The 17,638-nt window shown below is 35.3% G+C and overlaps 1 protein-coding gene and 1 long non-coding RNA gene across 10 annotated transcripts in view; one reads left to right on the plus strand and one right to left on the minus strand.

Annotated features, from left to right (window-relative positions):
* RIT2 (Ras like without CAAX 2) overlaps positions 1–17,638 on the minus strand; it is a 476,484-nt gene that overhangs the window by 75,906 nt on the left and 382,940 nt on the right. The window lies entirely within an intron of this gene.
* LOC144315685 (uncharacterized) overlaps positions 1–17,638 on the plus strand; it is a 38,146-nt gene that overhangs the window by 5,552 nt on the left and 14,956 nt on the right. The window contains exon 3 of one of the 2 annotated variants that reach the window (XR_013381460.1): positions 14,692–16,096. The exons of the other annotated variant lie outside the window; for it this stretch is intronic. This is a non-coding gene — a long non-coding RNA (uncharacterized LOC144315685). Of the gene's footprint in view, positions 1–14,691; positions 16,097–17,638 lie in introns of those variants that run through there. 2 annotated transcript variants of the gene reach the window in all.

The raw sequence follows: 17,638 nt of genomic DNA on the forward strand, positions 1-17,638 counted from the left end.
ATCACTGTGTATAAAAATTCATCAAAGACTGGACTCAATAAATAATTGTGAACTCTAGCAATAACCTAAGTATAATTTTACTGTTCTATTTAGACTAGTTCTCTACCAGTACCAGTTACTAAATGTAAAATGATATGGATACTACCAGAAATGTTAGCTTCTTAAGGTTTTACAAAAAAGATCTAGCTTTCCCAAATTTTATATTTGTACCATTGTAATAAGAAGACTTTACTTAGAATGTGTTTATATTAGGGGAAATTTGTATTACATTTGACCTTATTTTCAAGGATTTTACAATACTGTTGAAATAGGATAGGTAAAACAAAAAGCTAAGGTCATATGTACTCATCATATTATATGATTAATAACAAAGAAGAAACACTAAATTCAATTTTTTAAATTCTGGTTATATTATGGTTTGAAAATAATCTGAGTCATATTTTAGTACCAGAAAGAAATTTAGAGAAAATGAGGCAAATCATTTATTCAAATGAAAAACATAGTGAGAACAAGATTAAAAGACTTGACCAAAACTCTGTAAGTAGAGGTAGAGTTAAATTACTTAAATTTAAACCTCCTAAATCCCTGTGGTATTTTCTCTCCATCACACTAAGCTTCTCAGTTATATGTTATGTGGATTTTTGTCAAAGCTTCATTTTGAGCCATGAAACTGGAAAATTCCAAATGAATTTTAAAAGCCATATTGATTTATTTACTTAGTTATTCAGAGTCAATTCTAAATAAAATGTTGTATATCTCATCTATTGGGATAAATGTTCAACCTTTTCAATCTTACTGTATGTGTCTACTTTGTACAACTAATTACTACCAGCCCTGAAAAAGGTTTTACATGAATCTGCATGTAAAAAAATAACTATCTAAAGAGAAAGGCAGGGCATTAAAGAATTGTAGGGTAATATTTAAGAAGGTATGATTTGGGGTCATACTAATAAATAATGGGATTCATTGTTGTGGGTTATTACAAATACTCCTGTCAAAATTTCCTACCTATGGAAAAGAAATCATTGTTCGCCTTTATAGTATAACTCCTCCAGTGAACTTGCAACACAATCTAAGAAAGACATGCTCATTAGTGGCTCATTACTTAGCTGGATAATTGCTGTTCATATCAGCAACACAAATCACAGAAAAAACTTATTAAAGTAACCTATTAATTTTTTTCCTGACGAGCTTCATTATACAGTATCTTCTCCTAATTAATGTAATCAGTACCATAAAAAATCCAAGATGAAAGAGAACTATTAGGTCATCTGCATTCAACTACCTGGAAATGGAGAGGCTATTCTTTGCAATGACCAGTCCATTAATCTCAAGCAAAGAATCTCATAGATTCTACTATAAATAATATCTTTCCCTTTAAAAAGCCCTACCTATGACATTAAGTCTTTTTAGGCATGAGAAAATTCCTTAATTTCTTTAAGAGGAGATCAGGAGTTCAAGGTCAGAGCAATTCCTTCACATGAAACTTGCAATGCTTTCTCACTCACTCCAGTATGAGGCTCCCCAATCTTAAAGATACGAAATCTAAACTACTTCCTTTGTGTGGCTTTTAAACAGTGTGGCCCACACTAGCTTCCAGTTTCAGCTTCCTAGTATTGCCTGCTCTCTTTTTTATTTTTTTTTTTTGCCTGCTCTCTTAATTTGATTGCTAACGCTCCAGGTAAGTCTTCCCAAGTGTTACCTCTCCAAGAGATTTTACAGTTTTCTCTAGCTTTGCTTTACTTTGTGCCATTCTCTGTTTGGAATGCCAGACTCATTCCCTTCAACTTCACAGCTGTGCAGGAAACTTCAGACTTTGGCTAGGGAATTAGAGTAGATGACCCCAAATCCTCTACCAATACTCAGATATTATTATTTGATTTCTTATCAATCCCTGAGATACCATCTGCCATTCAGATCATATAGACCATACAGACAAAATAGAAGGTCTGGAATGGGATGATTAGCACAGACACGAAAAAAAACTTAAATGCTGCTTTGATTCTTGACCAGTTGCAACATTATCTATGGTTTCCACTGAATATGAAATGATAGTACATTACCATAACAGAAAACATTTCTCAGAGTTTACAAACTGTTCACATTAAAGGCACATTTGTAGAAGACAACTATGTGCAAGGATACATAAAGCAGAAATAGTTAAGCATGGCCACAGCCAGAAAATAAAGAGCTGGACGAAAATTGGAGGATCCTACAAATGCTTGATGCCACAAAGGACAATGTGGTAACAATTCAGGAATGTCACCCAGGCTATAAAGATCTAGCAAGAATTGAAAAAGTTATAGTCATGTACAATCAAATGGTTAAACCTTGTGTTTAAACCCCCTTTATCATGGGATCTGAAAAAAAATTTTTTTTTTGGTAAAAGAGATAAATTTTCAAATAAAGTGATAGTCAATAGATAAATACTATCTAGAAATCTACAAATCACCCTGTTTAATTGAACAATATAATGAGAATTGAATGATTCATTTGAAACATAAGATACTAGAATTTTGGATATATGATCACTGACAAAAAGGTGTAAAATATGAGAACATACATAGAATGGTAAGGGAAAAATCAACAAATTATGGAAAGATAATTACCCAATGAATTCGAGGACTCATATTTAATGGCAAGCAAGCATAAGATAAAGTATGAGGTACTTGTAAATGTTGAACATTTTTTAAAGATTTTATTACTTTGAGAGAGAGAGAGAGCACACTCATGAGGGGAGTCAGTGGAGGGGGGGCAGAGGGAAAAGAAGAAGGAGACTCCCCACTGAGCAGGGAGGCCTCCCTGGTCCCAATCCCAGGACCCTGAGATCATGACCTGAGCTGAAGTCAGATGTTTAACTCACTGAACAGCCCAGATGTCCCAATACTGAACATCTCTACATGAATATGGAAGTCCTAGACCTAAAAGAAGATACTTGAAAGCAGAAGAAAACCTAGAGACTTAGAAGTATGAGGAGTAGTGTACTACATGACATAGGATCAATACAAGTATCTTGGTGTGGATGTTATTAATTCTGCTCACCAACTATTTCTATTTTCCAGTACACAGTAGCATTGTGTATTCTGGTCACCTTTAATGTTAGTTGTGGCCATGTGACATGGTTTGGCCAATAAGATGTGAGAAATTTTAAGAACTGGTGTACAAGTCTTCATATTCCCATTTTCCTGCCTTGAGAGCAATGGATGAACAAATAGGGAGCTTCCCTCAACCTCGATCCTTTAATGAGGATTACATGAAGTACAACTTTCTACCAACCAAAAATTGATAAGAATGTGGACAAAAAAATGAAGTTTTGCTCTTTTAACTCAATGAAATTAGAGGAACATTTTCAGCATAAACTACATCATCTTGAATGATATATTTACCTTGGGGGAAACTGTTAAAATGCATCCATCTCTTTAGTGCACTTGCTATATTTATTGTATAGCATGGCAAATGTTTGGTTAATGACTCTTTCATGCATAAAGACAGAATGCATATCTTCCTTATTTTGTATCCCTAGGGCCTAGCACAATACCTGTTGTTTAACAATATATCTAATGCATTTTTTTTAAAGATTTTATTTATTTATTCATGATAGTTACACAGAGAGAGACAGAGAGGCAGAGACACAGGTAGAGGGAGAAGCAGGCTCCATGCAGGGAGCCCGACGTGGGATTCGATCCCGGGTCTCCAGGATCGTGCCCCAGGCCAAAGGCAGGCGCCAAACCGCTGCGCCACCCAGGGATCCCTCATCTAATGCATTTTTATGGAAGTAGGGAAAGAGGAAAAGAAATGAAAAAAGGAAGGATTGATGCAAGTGTCTTGGGTTTTTCATGATGATTGCATATATGAAAGAATGATCTATTCCAGAGAGTTTGTGAATTCTATTTACCCCTTTCAAAGATGAATCCATTCTAAAAAATAAAAATAAAAAAAACACCTTCAAATAACTGTAATGCTGCAATCATACAGGGAATATTTATCAAAAAATAGAGTCTGTAAACCTTTTAGGTTGTTCACAAGTTATACAACAAATTTTAAAATATAAGTTTCCAATGGATGTCCATATTGTTTTTAAAGGATATTCTGGCTTTATTTGCATGACCACCTCAGTGAATAATGGATCCTGAGATTATGTTAATGTTACAGTTGATTTTGGTCCACATAAAAGCTAAGTGAATTTATGGCATGGAATAAAAGAGAAGGCATAAAAAAGTGTAATGAGCAACCCTTATTTTGCATATACAAACTTCCAAGAATTCAATAGCAGTTAATTGAGTAGTAAGAGTAAATGAAGGGTTTTTACTTAAAGTTATTTTTATATACTCAGTATTTTGTTTTGGAGGTGTTTAACTAGTTGCCTTATTTTCATTGCCAACAAACTCTCAGAGGGTGCTATGTTGCTGGTCTGAGGACCATGCTTCAAATAGCAAAAATCTAGATTTTAGTAAAATATTTATTTAGTTTCCTCAGTCTACAATCTGTCTCTGAAGTAAAAAAATGAAGAAGCTACATTGACCTTTCTATTCAAACTTGGTCAAGTTGAAATCAGAGCCCAGATACAGGCTAAACACAACTCCTGATTATCTCAGAAAATGGCATTTTTCTGATAGACTCACACAGGCAGCATGTAGGATTGGTGGAGGGAGAGAAAATGTGTTTGAATCACATCAGCATTTTTAATAGATCTGAACACACATGGTAGGTAAAACATTCACAATTCAGTTGAAGCTAAATTGATCATTTGATCACAGTGTTCTCAAAGTTTATTCTCTTTTAATACTTTTCATCTACTTAAGTAGTTTCACAGAATGAAAGACAATGGATTAGATTTGCAGAGTTTTGTTGGCATAATGGAAAAGAAAATCCATTTTGTGACCAGTTTGATCTATAATAATTAGTTTCACAATTATTATCCAACAGTGTCTTTGAATAATTAATTGGATAATGTTCATGTAGGTTTGAAATTACTTCCATCAAAAGGTTAACATTTATTAGATGTCATAATTATGATATGTACTAAAGGAGTTTAAAATAACAGATTAGCATAGATTTGAAGGCAATTGCAATATAATGGAAGTAAAACTGGTTGAAATTCAAAATCTGTCTGTGCTGGGATTTTTTTGATGTTACTTATCTTTAAAGGGAGATTGAGAGATGGAGCTTAATCCAGGGAAAGAGGGAAGATTTTGGAACCAATGATATCTGGGCTTGAAATTTTCATTGGCCAAGTAATTATGTGTCCTCAGACAAACCAAGTTGTCTGAACCTCAATTTCTTTATAGATGACATAGTAAGAATACTATCTTTTGGGACTGTTGTGAGTATAAGATATAATAAAGTAGTTAGTGGAGTGCATAAACAAAGCAGGCATGCAATAATTCACCATTTATAATAACCATTATCATGGTTAGTATGGAAATTTTTAAATTATTCCCTATGCTACACTTTTTATTAAATAATATATAATATGAATAATTTATTTAAATATAAAGCTTACATTTATACCAGAGTACATATTATTAAAGTAATATATTAGTCATGTTATTTTGATATTTCATGAGATCAGTTTTTATTGAAAACAGTAATCACTATTATTAATGAAATATCTGTTTAGTATGCTCAGTTGTTAAGATAAAATGAGATACTATATATGAAACTTCTTTTAAAAACTGTAAGGTAGGATATAAACATGAGTTAACTTGTCACTCAGAATGAATTGGCCACATATTGCAAGATATACACAGCCAAGATACTGATGCTCAGAGTGGGCAAAATTAGGAAAGCTAGATTCATAAGGAAACTTTATAATTCTACTTTGCCTGTTTCTACTATGCATTTACAACTGGTACTATGAGAAACATTTTAAAAGTATAAAATGTGATCCTTTGCTCCTGAGAAATTTGACGACAGAATTCATACATGAAGCATTTAGACTCTTAAATGGTAGACTGTATGGTGTTCTTTTTGTATATGTAAATATTTAGAACTCTTTGGATAACACAATCATTAAATAAGTCTGTGTGGAAGTCTTGGTATCTAATGTTTTGACTGTGAAGGTTAGGTTAGATTTGGAATGGTTGCTGCAGGCAGCAATAGACCACATTCACTTAGCTGAGGATGTCAAGGAGCATGGACAGAGAACAATGAATAAGCAAAGAACTCTGTAAGCACATCACTAATTGCAGTGAAAAGTGGATCCATGGAAGACATGGTCAGTATAGCTGGGTAGAGGATGGGCAAATTATGGAGCATCTGGATTATGATATAGCAGCATTTGGGAGCCATGTGATAGGCAGAACAGTAACACAATAAAGGCAGTGCACTCAGTTAACAATTAGGGTGGTCCTACGTTAGAAGAATTGGAATGGAGAAAAATTCTGTCACCATAAGGCTCATAAATAATGAATCTTTAAAGTATTTTCCCACTTCTCATTTATATTTCAAGTGTTAAATGTGATGAAAATACTGTACAGAATTGAGAAGAGGACAAAGAGTCCTATTATTATATGCCAATGTTAGATCAAGAAATCATTTGTTCAAGAAAACAAATTACAAATGAAGTCAGAGATGGTAAGAAACTCAGTTTGAAAGCAAAAGTGGGAGGTTCTTCTACAAAACAAGGGTTTCTCTTTCTGCATTATATGATGATATAACTGAAAAGGAACTGGTAGCATCCAAAATCATGAGAGTTACTAAATTTGTATTCAGCATGTCACAGGATTATGCAAAAACAACAAATGCTACAATCCTTGCATTTGTATTCTAGCACTTGATGCCAAAGGCCCTTAGTTCCGTTTCATTAGAAATCACCAGTTATTTGGACTAGCATGTGAGCAATATGTCAAACATAGAAAATATTGCAATTCATAAAGTATTTCCAAAGAATATCTTGTTAAATCATCATTAATTTAAATATGATTTTGTATTTCTTCTAAAGTAAGCCTGACTGTCTTTATGGTGTTGTGTTCTCCAGCACAGTGGGCTTTTATCAACTGTTTTTATACCTAAATAATGTACATCATTATGGAAAACTCATTGTACTCTCCATATATGAATTCACCCTGTCCATGTTATCCCCAGGTCTTAAAAGATGGAGCTCCTATTTTATATTACATAGGGAAACAATAATTTTGCTAACATGTACTACTGACATGCCTGAAGTAATTGCCCAATTCCATCTACCCAGTTAAATTAACAGATAATTCAGTAAAACACCAACAACAAAACAAAAAGCAGTAGGTACAAAATACGAACAAACATGTACGTACACACACACACACACACACACACACACACCAATAGACTATTTGGGTCACTAATTTTTTTTTTACTCAAATTGCTTGAACAGTTTAGTAAAGTTGGATATTTTCTATGTGATTCCAAGCTGAGTATTCAATTACATTTTTATTCCACAACTGGCATTCACCTTTAGTTTAGCTTTGAAGAACATTTATTCACTCATTTGTTCACCACCTTACTACCTTTTAAGCATCACACACCATGCTCAAAGCTAGAGATTTAAAGATGAGTATCATCAGGACCCTGACCTTGAACAGAAACTGAGTGTCTAATGTAGGAGGCAGAAACAAGGCAGTTTAACATCATGGCAAATTCTGAGGGTTCTTACAAAAAGGAACACATGAGAGGGCATATATTCATTCACTTATTTTTTTGTGGTTAAAGAAAAGAAGGCACATAAATTCATTTACAAGTGAAGGATGGAGGAGTCAGAGAAACCTTATTAGGTTTAGAGGACAGTTTAGCGTCTTGAAGGACAAGTAGTTTTCTACGTGGCACCTGTGGGATGTTCTAGGAAGCAGGAAGAATGAAGGCAAAGGAGCAAAACAAAACGTGCAAGCATGATACTTGAAGAATTCATCACTGTGCAGTATTAACTGTAAAGTGCAAGTTGAGAAAAAGTAGGAGCTTACACAAATGTGATTAGTGAAAGCAAAATCACTGAAAACCTAGAGGGCTCTAGAAAAGTTTAAGCAACAGAGTGCCATGATAGCACATCTATTCCAAAACACACAAGTGGCAATGAGGAGAGTGAATGGGAGTGAGGTACCACTAGGAGATAAACATTAATTAGCAAGTTATAGTCTATCTCAACCATATAATTTTTATTAAGCACAGCATATGCAGAGACCTGGTAGTTCATTATGGGATGCAGTCACTCCATTGATATTTTACCTATTCATCCTTCATTTTCTCCCAGGGCTGACATACAGCCAAATTATAGTTAAGCTTTACTAATTCCATTCCAGATGGCAGAAAACCACTACCTTGAGCCCCAGAAGAGCCTTCCACTTGCTGTTCCACTCATATCAGTCTCTCTTGGGGCATCTCAAGATTTCTAAATCTACAGGATCTTGCTTTAAGTCTATAGTCAGCATCCTTCTTGGTGGGTGGGTGCCAAATACATAGATTTTTAAATATTTTGAATGTTAATCCTGCTAATCATCTATCTCTCATTTTATACAAGTCTCCCTCTTGTTCTTGACTCTTGGCTCTCTCCTTGGTTTATCATCTTGTTTATTTCTCTTTGGACTTCATGCATTCTGTCTCTCCAGCCACTCACCTTTTGTGTTCTAACGTGGTGCTATTTGACATTTTCTCACTGCTTTTGACTAACTTGTTAACACTCTTGATGTTTTGAAAACTACTTCAAATCTCTGTGCTAGGAAGGACAGGACAGATTCCAGCCAGTTCTTACTTAGAACACACAAAAGAGAGGAGATTCTGATATTAGATAATCCACAGAGACTCAGGATTTCATCTAAAACACATCACATGAAGGATGAGATACAGCAAACAGATTTGAAAGTTATTTAGAAAATAAACTACATAGATTTATAAAGGATTAACTATGGATAATTAGAAAGGGAAGCTGGCTAGGGTATTAGGATTATTCGGAGGTTTCTGATGATTCTGAGGTAGATAGCATTGTTATCATTTGATACAGAGAAACCAGGAAAGACTACTTTGGGAAAGAAGAAAGACTAACCCTAATTTTGGAAAAAATTAGTTTGAGGTCCTCTGTGATATCACATGATGATGCTTGAAAACACAGACTGAGAACTTGTGCATATGTAGGTATAATTTAAATCAATGAGTATACATAGTATTACCTACAAAGAATATTTGGCAAAAAAAAAAAAGAAATGATTATAGAGAACACTACCATTTATAGAGTTCATAGAGGAAAAAAAAATGGGACAAAATAGAAAAAGAAATGGTCTGGGGCATCCCAGGTGGCTCAGCAGTTTAGCACCACCTTCAGCCCAGGGTGTGATCCTGGAGACTCGGGATCGAGTCCCACGTCGGGTTCCCCATATGGAGCCTGCTTCTCCCTCTGCCTGTGTCTGCCTCTCTTTCTCTGTGTTTCTCATGAATAAATAAATAAAATATTTAAAAAAAAAAGAAAAAGAAATGGTCAGAGAGTTAGGAGGAATATAAAATTGTCATAGAAACTAGTAAAAGACAGTTTTGAGGAAAAGACAATGTCATCATTGTCAAATAATGCAGGGAGCTTGGATAGGAAAACAAAATAGCAGGTCTACTGATACAGACTGATATCAGACCAAATTCAGTGCCATGAAGAAAGTGCCATACTAATTATTGTGGGGTTAAAGGGTAAATAAGAGGTAACAACCACTGCTAGATGGGCAACAACCATCTAGCTCCAACCAATGATGTGGATGGAGCTAGAGTATTATGCTAAGCAACATAAATCAGTCAGAGAAAGACAAATACCATATGATTTCACTCACGTGGAACCTAAGAAACAAAACAAATGATCAAAGTTGGCAGGGGCAGGAGGGGCAAACCCAGAAACAGGCTCTTAACTATAGAGAACAAACTGGTGGTCACCAGAGGGGAGGTGGGATGGAGATGGGTGAAACAGGTGATGGAGATTAAGGAGGGCACTTGTGGTGGTGAGCACTGAGTGTTGTATGCAAGTGTTTAGTCACTATATTGTACACCTGATACTAATATTACACTGTATGTTAACCTCCTGGAATGTAAATAAAATGAAAACAAAAGCATATGGGAAGAAAAAGAAGTGACAAGAAAGAAGGGGACATTTTGCTTTAGGAGGTTGGTCGAGATCAGAATAGAACAAGCAAGAGATGTTTGTACTTGTCATGTTTTCCCCACTTAGAAATCAAAACTAATGTAAACGATATTACAGTTTTATAACTCATCTCTAATAACCAACTATGTCCAAGAGAACATACTAAAACACAGTCCCTGCTTTTAAAGATGTTCAGATTCACTTTCATTGTGCGCTAACACATAAACAAGGGAGGATTTGTTTTTAAAAACAAATCAAGGCAATTAAGAAAGAGCTATTGTCTAGCATACAAGTTAATTTCACAGGAATAATATGAATTATACGTTATAAATTCTCAAGACTATTGTTTTGTTTACAAAGATAGAGAGAAAAGGAGAGCTGAATGGTCTTCCATTTATGTCTCCCGCTTCACGTTCTTATTTTCTGCACTGGATCTCTACAACAGTTTGATCTATAGGAGCTATATCAACACCTTCTTATTCTAATTTTCTGTAGGATTCAGTCAATGGGAAACCATGAAAGGGATTGATGTGAAAAAGAGTGATATCAGACTATTTATTTCCCTGACTTCCTCTTCAAAGGGTCGTTTTGCCTAGGACACTCTACTGAGAATCACAGAGCCTGTCATACATGGTGCCCTTTCTTCCTGGTTTTGTTTACCATTCTAGCTCTCTACCTTGTCAGGTCTTAGGATCTTAACTATGGGATACCATATATTTTTTTTGTGTGTGTGTGTGTGTGTGTGTGTGTATGTATTTTTTTTTCTTGGCTATACTTTGCTGACCTTTGTATATAATAGTCCATTTATAAATTTATTATTTTTTTAATTTTTATTTTTTTGAGAGGGTCTTCTGTTTCCCACTAGGATTCTGACTGATAGGCAAAAGCTTCATGAAACAGATAGAAACTAAAACCAGGCTCTATAGAAAGGATTTGAGGGATTGAAGCCCATGAGGAAGAGGTTAAAAGAAAGAGAAATGAACAAAAATACTTTAAACAATGGCCTAAGGATGGTACAAGGTGGATTTACAAGACTATAAGTAGGTTAATTTTGATAAACTAGACAATTCATGCTGTGAAAATGGGGGAAATAGGCTGTAATTATTACTTTAAAGCAATGGTTGTCAACCAGGGAGGAATTTGCCCCTAGGGGACATTTGGCTACATCTGGAGACATTTACGGTTGTCAAGACTGGTTGGGGGGAGGGGGCTGAGAGATGGTGCGGGGGGGGGGGGGGGGGGGGGGAGCAGTGAGGGAAATGCTACTGATCTCTAGTGGCTAGATCCCAGGAATGATGCTAAGCATCTTACTGGACACAGGATAGCACACAAAAAATGATCTAGCTTCAAATGTCAATAATGCCAAGGTTACAAAACCTTACTTCCCTGCTAACTGTGGAGCACATTCAGTACCCCTTCACTGCTTGTCCTTCCAGGAAAATGTAGCTTGGCAACAAAGATTCATTAATTACTTCAGCAAGTACTGATTCTATGCTTTGTGAACAACACCAAAAAGCACTGTATTACAAGCGTATCACAAAGAACACAGTACCTAACCTCCCAGAGCTTTGAATCACGTGGAGAAAGACGACACTTGTCAAATAATCATGCAAATAAATGTAAAAGAGAAGCTATGTTAAGTGTGGCCACTGAAAATATAGCAACTTAAAATGGGTATGGGAAGGGTTGGTCTAATCTGAGATCAAAAAAGACTTGCCTGAACAGAAATTCAGTAGGAACTAAGTAAGTCAGGGAAGAAAGCTAAATTCAGAGGAGACAGCATGTGTAGTCACTGGGGATATGAACAACTGGCCAAGCCCATCCATATATGTATATGTACATGTATGTGTGTACTTGAATTGTAAAGTATATTGCTTCCTTGATAAAGTATTTTTATTTGGGGGCACCTGGCTGGCTCAGTAGGTAAAGTGTCGGACTTCAGCCCAGGTCATGATCTCAGGGACCTGTGATCTAGCTCCAGGATGGGCTCCCATCAGCAGGGAGTCTGCTTCTTCCTCTCCCTCTGCCCCTCCCCCAGGCTCATGCTTTCTCTCTCTTGCTCTCTCAAATAAATGTTTAAAAATATATATTTTTATTTCATGGCTGAATTTGTGTTTGAAACTGTTTTATCTCCAACTAGAGAATGAATTCACCAGAACTAAGAGCTGTTGCCTATTCTTTGGAGGCTTCCATATCTATAAGGAATAGTCTATAAATGGCACTAATTATAATCTGTTCAGTGGCTAATCATGTGCAAAACTCTAGATCCAAAATTTTTGACAATGTCACTCATATTGAAGAAAACTTGAGTGCATGTTCGTGGAGAGATGAGGGTAACAGTTTGAAAAGGAGCTATCCCAAATCTCCTTAGACCTTATATTCTAGACCATTTCATCTGTAATGCTTGGTTCCAGTCTGCTGTAGTACAACATTAATAAAAACTCCCAATTTGGAGCACTGGGTGAAAGCACAGGAAACTGAGCAGCAGACCTGGTATCTACCTCCAGCTCTGTTCTAACAACTCCGATACACAGCAACTTCCTCAAACTGTAGATCTGTTTCTCTCTTGCTAATGAGATGTATTAATAGAATTCTCATTCTACATTTTTAAGACAACAATGATACCATGTCTTTAAGACAGTACTAAAATGCATAAAGTACCATGCATATGTAAGGGCATATGCAGCAATTTGAGAAAAAGAATTGGGAATTCACAACTTAAAAAGCATCCACATGAAATTCAAAATGCAAAACATTGGCCAACATCCAAAGAGAGTAACAACCACAATAAAATTGGCAAGGCAAGCATTTACCCTTGAAAGCACAGTTCAAACCAGGAAGGAGCTGATTGATACCCACTGCTGAGACTGCCAGAGAAGGCTATTGTGGGAAGCCCATCTGTGATAAAGAAATCAACATCAAAATGGCCACAATATGGCATCTAGATCCTAATAGAAGCCTTGCTAGGACAGAGGTATTGATAACTTCAAAGCAGACAACCCTGAAGTCTGCTTTCTGATAGGTAAGGGCAAATAATACTTCCATCATTAGAAAAATTTCTAGAAGTGTTTCCTCAACTGCACTATTTTACAACATAGAGCTAGTCAAATTCAACTGTAGAGGGCATGTATCAAATAATGTCTCACACATTTGCCTCAAAATCATGGAGATGGATATGGCAAATAACTAATTCCTGACAGATATTTCGGCTTTCCCCTTACACAGTGTGGATGAAAAATCAACAAGAGAAATATGAACCTGCTATCCATATATTTGAATTTCACAGGCATTTATCAAATGCCTACTTTGTGCAAATCATGGTTGCAAGACTGTAGGAACAAACATTAGGCAATTAAATAATTGCTTAGATAAAAAGCCTATTTGGTGGAAACAGCATTGTAGGAGAGTCAATGATCAAGCTCTTCTAAAATCTACCTCATATGTTTATGCCGGAGGCTGGCAACTTACCCCTGTATACTTCAGTTTGCTAATAGTAAAAAGAGAAGTGGATTGGAACAAAATAATAGTAAACCCAATGTGTATAATTTGTTGCCTCTTATGGATGAATACTATATGAGGACTTTTTACAACTATGACTTATTTAAAGCTCACAAATTTAAAGCAAATGTTTGACGTAAATATCCATGTTTAATAAAGGAGGAAACTGAAGGTGAATTCACAGAGCCAAATTTACAAAGTGACAAGAGACAGAGCTGGGATTGAAGCCTATATTCTTTCTCTTCCCATTCTAATATGGGGGGCAAGGTGGCAGCAGGATAGGGGGTGGTAAACAAGCATGTATTCAATTTTACTACCATTTTGTAAGGTTCGATAATAACATCAATCATTGCCTTTTCAGATGAGGTCTCTAGGTTCATCTTCCTATAGCTCCATTCACCTCCTTATTTATATTAAAACAACTTGTTAATAAATCACAAGAAAAGATCAATTTTACTATTATAATGGCTTTTAGATTCACAAGTTTAGGACTATGGGAGAAAGTTGAACTTTCAATTCTCTCAACATGTAGCACATTGTTAATTTTGAATAGGATACACTGAAGGAAGTGAAAGTGTAATTGGATAAATTTTCTTGGTTTAATTTCATACGTTCACTCTTTAAAAGTTAAAGAATGGATACAAGGTCATAACTCAGGAAGTCAATTAGACTGTAACAAAGAATAGTCATAAACAAGGAATGACTTATGAAGATATGTGCTATTTTCACTCCATTGTCCCTTCTTGCTTGGAATTAAGTCAATATAAGGGTGCGATATTCACAGCTATTCTTGACACTACATTTCCTACTGTAACAGTAGACAGAAGATTCATATCCATGCTACTTTTCAACCTTTTTTCTCAAAGATGCATAAAATTATATGGTAATCTAAGTATTAAGCTGAGGAGATAATAACTGACATTTCAGATCTAATAATGCATAGTTATAAATCAGATAATTTTATATCTCTGCAGATATATTAATCTAAAAATCCATTTGAAGCAGTGGGATTTTAATAATGATATTCATATCAAATTATTCTCCTAGGCGAATCTCTTGCTAAAGCTAGTTTAAATCCTGTTTTTTTTTTTTTTTCTTTTTCATTACAGGGAGAAAGAACTAAGGAGAAAAATTGTGAGAGAGAAGAAAAATGTAGACCACATAATATCACTGCTTTATTTGTAAAATTTCAACAAGTTATGTCTGCGTCTGATAGAAGGTCACGTTCAGAGGGCCATGTACATGAAGCTGAATTAACTTCCATTTACAGGCTAAAAGGAAAAATATTGGATTGGACCATTCTCATCAATTCCAATAATTGCAGGAATTTGACATTTTGCACACATAACCAGTTCTACAATTTTGACTGAATTCATAATTCTATTTAGTCAAATAACTTGATGATTTAGTTAAACTTATATTTCTTAATTTAATGAGAAATAATGGTCACTTAAAGTATTTTTTTAATTGGTCAAAGCAATTTCCATAAATATACATAATTCATCAAGACAAAACAAATATTAATTATATGGAGAAAATGGGGTGAGGAAAAGATAACAGTAAGAAAAAGGCAGGAAGCCAAATTCTTTCCATAATGTCTTAAATATGTTAGAGGTGGATTATGAATTGAGCTCTAACCTTTTAGTAGACAGTGCAAACAGGGAGACATGGCCAGCCAGCCACATGAGTCCGTGTCTTTAAGATATTAAATGATTGCTCTATGAATATCAAGTATTTCTAGTATTAGGACCAAATAAATATTTTCTTAAAGGAGTAATTCATTGAACCAATGTTTCTTAAAACATCCTCCAAGTACACACCACTGGTATAGTAACATATGACATTGGCGAGAATACATTTGATTAAAAATATATAAATAAGGTAGTCCATAGAAAATTATAGCCCAATTTACTTAAGCATATAGATATAAAAATGCTGATGTATAAATAAACCAACTTGACTATATAAAATAATATCAATGACAGTAACCGCTATATGACAGTGTGAATTTTATGTTTTTACATATACTTTCACATATAACATACATATGTGTACTTTTACATACAAAACATATGTTTTACATATACTTTTACAAGAGTATATGTATGTGTATGTTTGTGTGTGTATATATATTCAAACAATCTCTGGGGAAAATTAGGATAGATTTTTAAATGAAACAAAAAAATATTTTTTGATTAAAAAATAGAGATTATCCAGTGCATCCTCTGGGTTTATCTGATTATATACAATCTGTGTCTTTCATTGTCTTTGAGCTATTTCACAACTCTGAAAATTATAGAGAACTGACTTAATAAAAATAATTGTTGAGTATAGAAATGCAAATATTTGTGTGCTGTGGAATACAATTTATTATTGCCAGTGGATAGACCAAATTGGCATATCTTTGTAAATTTATTTCAATATTGCCTATTGCCTATATGTGTGATACTTTTAATTCTTCTTTGAATCAGTTGTGACACTTGCTGAGTCCCTCATTAATTTGGAGCCTGTTTATTTCATATTTGTATGAAAGTCAGGATTTTATATTTTCCTTAAAAAAGTTATTTATAGTGAAAGAGAGTGGTCTAGTTTCATTCTTCTGCACAAAGATAAACTCAAAATGGATGAAAGATCTAAATGTGAGACAAGATTCCATCAAAATCCTAGAGAAGAACACAGGCAACACCCGTTTTGAACTCGGCCATAGTAACTTCTTGCAAGATACATCCACGAAGGCAAAAGAAACAAAAGCAAAAATGAACTATTGGGACTTCATCAAGATAAGAAGCTTTTGCACAGCAAAGGATACAGTCAACAAAACTCAAAGACAACCTACAGAATGGGAGAAGATATTTGCAAATGACATATCAGATAAAGGGCTAGTTTCCAAGATCTATAAAGAACTTCTTAAACTCAACATCAAAGAAACAAACAATCCAATCATGAAATGGGCAAAAGACATGAACAGAAATCTCACAGAAGAAGACATAGACATGGCCAACATGCACATGAGAAAATGCTCTGCATCACTTGCCATCAGGGAAATACAAATCAAAACCACAATGAGATACCACCTCACACCAGTGAGAATGGGGAAAATTAACAAGGCAGGAAACAACAAATGTTGGAGAGGATGTGGAGAAAAGGGAACCCTCATACACTGTTGGTGGGAATGTGAACTGGTGCAGCCACTCTGGAAAACTGTGTGGAGGTTCCTCAAACAGTTAAAAATATACCTGCCCTACGACCCAGCAATTGCACTCTTGGGGATTTACCCCAAAGATACAAATGCAATGAAACGCCGGGACACCTGCACCCCGATGTTTATAGCAGCAATGGCCACGATAGCCAAACTGTGGAAGGAGCCTCGGTGTCCATCAAAAGATGAATGGATAAAGAAGATGTGGTTTATGTATACAATGGACTATTACTCAGCTATTAGAAATGACAAATACCCACCATTTGCTTCAACGTGGATGGAACTGGAGGGTATTATGCTGAGTGAAGTAAGCCAGTCGGAGAAGGACAAACATTATATGTTCTCATTCATTTGGGGAATATAAATAATAGTGAAAGGGAATATAAGGGAAGGGGGAAGAAATGTGTGGGAAATATCAGAAAGATGAGACAGAACGTAAAGACTGCTAACTCTGGGAAACGAACTAGGGGTGGTGGAAGGGGAGGAGGGCGGGGGGTGGGAGTGAATGGGTGACGGGCACTGGGGGTTATTCTGTATGTTAGTAAATTGAACACCAATAAAAAATAAATTAAAAAAAATAAAGAAAAAAAAAGTTATTTATACACACACACAAAATAAGGTAGGCACTCTTTAAAAACTAAAATGTAGAGATATTAAGTAGCTTCTCTGAGGCTATTCATATAGAAATGATATGGCCAGGATTGAAAGACAAGGACGGTTAGGTTTGTCCCAATATTACGATATCTATTATTGTAATAGAATACAGGAACAGGAGCACTTGGGTGGTGCAGGCAGTTAAGCCTCTGACTCTCAGTTTTGGCTCAGGTCATGATCTCAGGGTAGCGAGACTGAGCCCT

Source organism: Canis aureus, chromosome 6, assembly GCF_053574225.1.
Source record: "Canis aureus isolate CA01 chromosome 6, VMU_Caureus_v.1.0, whole genome shotgun sequence".
NCBI classification, from domain to species: Eukaryota; Metazoa; Chordata; class Mammalia; order Carnivora; family Canidae; genus Canis; species Canis aureus.